Source organism: Solanum stenotomum, chromosome 5 (genome assembly GCF_019186545.1).
Source record: "Solanum stenotomum isolate F172 chromosome 5, ASM1918654v1, whole genome shotgun sequence".
NCBI lineage: Eukaryota > Viridiplantae > Streptophyta > Magnoliopsida > Solanales > Solanaceae > Solanum > Solanum stenotomum.
In genome coordinates this window covers 42,441,030-42,448,209 of record NC_064286.1, presented here as the reverse complement: position 1 = coordinate 42,448,209, position 7,180 = coordinate 42,441,030, and the positions used below count along the sequence as shown (strand labels likewise).

Genomic DNA, 7,180 nt, shown 5'->3' with positions numbered 1-7,180 from the left:
CCCCCCCCCCCCCCAAAATCAACACCATACAAGAGCGTTCATGAAAGATCTCTACACCAAAACAAAACCTTGATCATCTCTTGTCACAGAATTGGGCAGGGAACAAAATATCCTTCACTCGTTTACTCTTTAATGCTAGACTATTATTGTAGGCATCAGTTATCTTGACTAGCCCTAATGAACTTTATTTCACAAGAATGATCATGAATATTAATCATAATTTAACTCCATTTTGCCCATGATTACACATGTATGGTCTCAACTCTCATCCTCACTCTTCTAAATAATAATTCCATTCTTTGTCCCTTCACTATAATCTTAGAACCTGAAGATTTTGCTTGATCCCCAGGAAAAATACAATTCTTGTCAACCAAAGGAGAACGTCAGATTCCTCCATATAATATCAAAAAATCATACATGATATCTAAATTACAAGACGACTTGCATCATAACATAGGAGAATCTAGCTAAAAATATAATCTCATTTCTGCACACTAAAAATTCCATTATAGTTCCCCCGTGTTATGAAGCTATTGCATAATCTCAACACCAAATCTGCGAACAATAAAGATGTACATCTCTTTTTCGAGACATGTGGTAGAAGTACCAGAACTACATGGTGGCGAATTACTGAATCACAGTTTCAGGAGTATGGAATTCAGCATAGAACACAAAAAATATGATCACCAAAGATATATTGGGCACGACAGAGCAGATATACCTGTTAAGTTCTAGTCTCTTGGAACATCGACCAACAATGCAGGTCCTGTCATTAAGTGAAAGAAATTATCACTAACCTGTTAAAATGTGCCTATTACCAATCAAAATCTATAGTAACAAATACCTACTAAAAGAAAATTAAGGAAGATGAGCAAAAACATTGAATACATAACACAATATATAGGAAGTTGTGTAAATGCTGAGGAGAAATGAGAACCAGACATCAAAATGCAGAACAGACATTTTGACAGGATGCTCAAAATTATTTTTTGATATAGAATTTGTTTAAAATTTATATAAGTCAACATGTAGGAGACAATTCCTTAACAGCTGCTAATCAATTAATGTTTTTGACATTTCTTATCATGCATACCAAGTCAAACTAGGACTACCCAATTCGGAGGAATCCTCCCAACGAAGAAAAACAAAAAATGGTCACTTCTTCATTCTAGAAAAACTTACATGAAAAGGAGACTAGTTTCAGCTTTATCCAAAGGGAAAAAAGGGTATAGTTTCAGTGCAAGAATTATATAATACTAAAGTGTATAAAAATATCAATGTCAAGACTACTAGAGAGAACCCATAAAACTTGAATGTAATATGTATCTAAAAACAAGAAGCAACAAAGTGAATAGCTTTGTCACATATCAAATATAAAAGATAATACAAATCATGACATCCATTATAGGATAATAACTTGCCATAGGTACCCAGTGGATTAGCGGAGGTTCACAAAAGTGCCCAAGCATCACTTTATCTCCCATCCCGTCAAAATTAAAAAGGATAACTCTAACAACTGTTTTAAGAGTTCTAGACCAACTAAATATATTCTCAAACCAAAAACATCAAAATATATAACATACACTAGTTCCAAGAAAGAAATGAGATTATCTTCCCAACTAATTAAAGAGGTCGCTACTACTAGTTCACTAACAGAGGGGCAATACCGCAATAGAAAAACCTTCTGAACGAAATCAAGTTGACATTTTTATTTCAGAATTGTAAATAATTAATCAAATTTACATTCAAACACTAGAGAAATATTTTCATATCAAATACAAATTTCGATATTCCTCAAAGGATGTATGTTTTTACTATTACAAAAATGAAGAAAATATATAGAACTTTAAGAAAATCTTTTTCTTAAAAAAAATACTTCTCGGAACAAATAATAAGACAATCATTACAATTTCAGAAGTTGCCACATGTTTACTAAATACTCATTCAGGACGGTAAGGGATTCTGAAAAGTTATACTAAATACGAAATTCTGATGGTGATCTTTGCATTTATATACAACAAATCAATCAACAATGGCGAATCACAAAACTAGTTTGGATCAACTATATGAATCCTTTGTACTCATTCCTCTCTATTAAGACCTTGATTTTATCTTTTTAGTCTTCTATTACATAGGGGAAAGGGAAGGTGGAAGGAGAAGATGAAGAATTGAACTCATACTTATTGTGTGAGAGACTCCCACTGAAATCACTAGATTATAAACCATGGTCGTATTTCATTTCAACACTAAAATCCCACAAAAGATAATACAGCATTTGGTTAGCTGCTGAAGAAAAAATACACTTGCTCCATGGCTAATGCAGCGTGTGATCGGTGGTGTTAAATACTACATGTTCCATAACTAATGCAGCATGTGATCGGCAGCGTTAAATAATGCCAACATTACGTTATGTGGGATTCTATGTATGTGAAATAAGAATATGTGTATTAATATTGCAGGGAGTACCATATTTAAAGACAAAAATGCATTTTAAAGTAAGTCATTCATGAACAATAATCTCCTCATTATTAAGCATAGATCATCAACCCCCATAAATAATCCCAGCATACTTTGACTTTTAAGCCAGATAAAATGTTATCAAACTCACACTTATTTCCAAAAAAAAGAACATACAAGTAGTCAAGTACTTAACCAGAATAAGAATACTCCATATTAGTTGCTCTTGAGTCAAACAAATCTATGAAAAAGCTTAAGGAAAACAATAAGCGGTTAACACTTAATCAGAGTAATAAGACTTCAAACATTTCAGACCTCAACTTAGGGGAAGGGCGGAGCCAGCTAGGACCTAAGGGTTCATCCAAACCCCCTTCGGTGAAAATTTACATGTGCCAATCAATTGACAGTGAAGCAAAGAAGGAAGAGTTTTGATCACCCATCCCCAACTGAGACCACTGGACCGATTTCATCCACTTGAAAATTTGTGTAAAAGTGTCTAATTCGACTTTTGAATAGACTTGTTAGTTCCGCAGCTTGGGAGAAAGTTCCATAATGAAATGGTTGGTAGAGAAAAAGGGAGAATGCCGCTGACAAAGAGGAGCTATACCCCTCTTTATATAAAGTAGACATTGTGTGTTACTTCTCAGTATATTAAAATGAAAATTTTGGCTCGGAAAATCAAATTGGGAATAAAAAGTGTATGAGTGCACTAAGAGACAATTGATAGTTACAATTGAGAACCTCTAGGTCAAGGGTATCAACATCAAACCCAGCATCATAGTAATGATCAAAGACATGGCAAGGAGCATCAATATGGGTGCCTGTGTGGGTGGGTAATTTCAAGACAGAGTTATTAGCTAGGGATCCATTCTTCATGCTATTGGGTAGCCACAAGAACTGTCCTAGCCCCTCTTCAGAGCCGTACGACGGCATATCAGAGGTTATTCTGTGAGTAATGTCAAAAATCCTTCCATTTCCGTAGACTTCCCGGCGAACGGGAAAAGGGCCATCGGAGTCGGAAATAGAGAAATTTGGGTTGAGCAATAGTTGCAGTAGCGTGAATAGGAGGAGGAAGGAGGAAACAATCCTCATCGGAAGCTAATGAAATGTGTGTCAAATCATAGTCATAGCAAGGAACTGAGATCAAAAGCATGGAATACCATATCATGAGTTCTTAGTAATTGCTGAAATGATAAGCATTAAAAATATATATATATATTACCCTTCACAAAGAGTAAAGGGAAAAGGTTATGATATATCCTCAACTTTGTCATTTGGAATTGATATGTTTTCGTTATGAAAATAGCTCATATATACCCTTATTGTTATACAAACGGCTCACATATATTCCTACCGTTATAAAATTAGCTCACATAGACCCTTCATTTAATGGAAGTGAAAAAATTAGTGTTATATTTTTTATTTTTTATTTTCTTAAAAATTATTTAGGAGTATATATGATTCTTCTAGCAAAGTTCAAGGTATATTTTAATCTTTTTCATACATAAATTATTTTTTGACTTGTTTTATTATAATTATTTGAGTTTCTTATTCTTATTTTACTTTTTTTTCTTTCATTCCTTAGTGTAAAAAAAATTAACTATTTTTTTGTGGCTCTATTATAATTTTAAACTATTTTTTTTGTCTATATTGTAATTTAATTTTTGTATTTGAAGAAAAAAAATTGGTCTTCTAAATAAGCTTTACAAGAATATTAGTGAAATATAAATAAATTTGACCATCAAAATAATAAATCTAAATTAGTCATTAAAACAAAAAAAAAGTAAAAAAAAAATATGTTTGAGGAGGATTAAATATACTCATATGAGATTATATATTATTTTTAAAAAAATAATAAAAAATTAAACTAAAATTAATTTTTTTTCATTTCCGTTAGAGGAAAAGGGTATATGTGAGCCATTTGTATATAAGTAGGGGTATATATGAGTCACTTTCATAACGAGTGGTATATCAGCTCTAAATGACAAAGTTGAGGGGTGTATTAGACCCTTTTCTCAAGAGTAAAAGAAGTAACTAGAATTCAAATTATTACTCTCTACCGATTCAATATATATGACGCTTTTTAAATTGAAATTTTGAAACAATATTCAAACTAGTAAGAGAATAAAGTTGGTAGAGTTAAATCAACAAAGTTGCTTTGATTTGTCATGATAGACATAAAATTGTTAATCAAGTAAAATGGTACACTTAAATTTATATAAGGTTATAAATACATGTCTTATAGTTTAACTCTTTTTAAGTATATTTACAAACGATTTGGATATTTAAAGATAACAAATGAGATTAAGTAAAACAAGTAAAGAGTAAAGAATATAGATCGGAGTCGTAATCAGAGTTGAATTTATATTTGATGTAGGAGGTATACATGCACCTGTTAAATAAGTATCATATAACTAATTGTGCATCCTGAAACACATAAGCTAAGTTGGTGCATTGCTCCAACACTAATTAATTATGTATACATATTATATAACTCTATGAGAGAGAAATACATAATTATTGACCAAGGTTTAATGAAGATAAAAGATATGAGAGATAATGTAATTCTTAAACAAAAGACATAAAGTCACTATTGAAGTTGTCCCGAATTTTCAAAAAGACACTTAAATTTTGCGGGAGTCCTATTACCCCATCATTCTTATTTATAATGAATTTATTGTCCCATTATGAGCCTAGTGTAACACCCCAAAAAAATTTTGAGCTAAGATTCAAACCATTCTTCGTTGTGAGTAAGATTTTTACTGAGGAATTTAAATTTTCTTAAGCGTTAAGGTCACTAGATGTAGTACCTTAAGTTCCAAGAAGAACTAAAGAGAATTCATTCAAGTCATTCGTAAGTTCTTCTAAGTTTTGGGTCAACTTCAAATGACCATAACTTTTAGTATAGGATGAGTTAGGGGTAAGTGTGGCAGCAGGACCGGGAGGTGCCGGTACCGGTACCGGTCCATTACTGGTCCGGTACTGTTTCGTCCCGATCCAGTACCGTTTCGGCAGGATCCGGTGAGGGCCGTTACGAAGGGGAACCAGGTTATATTAGTAAGTACCGGTTCCGGTCCGAACTAGTCAGGTCCGGTTCGTCTTAATTAAATTTTTTTAAAATTTAAATTGTAATATAGTCGTTGGGTAATGGGTATTGGGCCCCACCCAACGGCTATTTCACCAAATAACCCCCCAAAACACCCCCCTACCCCCCAAACTTTTTTTAATACCATAAACTTTTAAAATTTATATTTTTATCCTATTTTTTAACTATAAATACCCTCAATCTTTCATTATTTTTACTCACAAATATTCTTCATCTTCTACTCTCTCAGCTCTCAAGTCTCAAGTCTCTAATCTCTTATTCTCTTTTAAATTACAAATTATATTAGTATGAAAGATTTGGTGGATTACGAATTTGGTTTTTGGAGCTTCAAAATTCAACTTTCAATTTTCGGCTTTCGGTCATACACGTCTACTTTTTTAAGTAGACGTTTGGTACATTCGTTCCAACTCACTTTTCATTTAGTTATTTATTTGTTTGCATTTATTTATTTATTTTGTGAGTAATTAGTCTCTAGTCTCTACTTATTTAGTTATTTAGTTGTTTGCATTACACTTTCGTATTATATATAATTTACTCACTTTTCATATTTTAATATGGATTCCGATAAAAAAATGTTGATAAAGGTAAAACAATTGTATATGATTCGATCACTAATTTATTTACCTCAAATTCCAAGAAAAATAAAAAAATCGGTAGTTCTTCTAAATCTAAAACTAGACAAGTAGCACAAGTAAAAATAAATACGAAAGATTTTACGCATGTTGATGAAACCATTTTTAATATCGATAGTAATATTGGATTAGATCCTTATCATGAATATTTACAAAGAAGGTTTGGTAATTTTGATGAGGAATTAGATGAAAATGATGAACATGATAATGTTAATGATTATATTGATACTTTTGATGATGATGATGATGACGATGATGATGAAACAGAGTCAATTACGGCTACTACTCCCACTCCCAATCCCACTCCCTTTCGTTGTCCTGCTCCCATTCCCCCCGTACATCCTAGGCCTAAGGTAGAACGTGCTAAAAAATCAATTATGTGGTAATTTATGACTCAGAGTGAAGATAAAACACAAGCTATTTGTAATAAATGTAAACATAAAATGAATCATAAAACTGTGGGAAAATAGGGTGGGACGGGACATTTGAGTAATCATTTAATGGGATGTTGTAAATATGAATTTTTGCATGCTAAAGATGTAGCAGAAGCTAAAAAGAATCGTACCACCCTTCCTAGTGAAACTATAGGGTAGGGGGCTCTAATATGATCCAAACACAATTAAATCCTTCTAATGTTTCTGGCCCTAATACACAACACTCATATAGTAGAGAAAAAGATCTTGAAGAATTAACTAAAATGATTGTTGTTATTGGCTTGCCTTTTAATTTTGCTGAAAATTCCAATTTTATTCATTATATTCAAATTGTGTATAATCCACATTTTAAAGGTTTTACAAGAAACACAATTAAAAAGGCTATCTTTGATTATCAAGCTCAACATTTTCAATATCTTTGTTGTTTATTCTATTATAATACTTGTAAAATAGCTATTACTTCTGATATGGATCGTAGTGTAAATGGTAATGATTATTTCACTATTACTGCATATTGGATCGATGAAAATTGGATTATGCAAAAAAAAATT

The 7,180-nt window shown here is 32.1% G+C and overlaps 1 pseudogene; it reads right to left on the bottom strand.

Annotated features, from left to right (window-relative positions):
• The window catches only part of LOC125864871 (cyclase-like protein 2), a 9,226-nt pseudogene extending 5,609 nt beyond the window's left edge, over positions 1-3,617 (bottom strand).
• Positions 3,618-7,180: the final 3,563 nt, after the last annotated feature.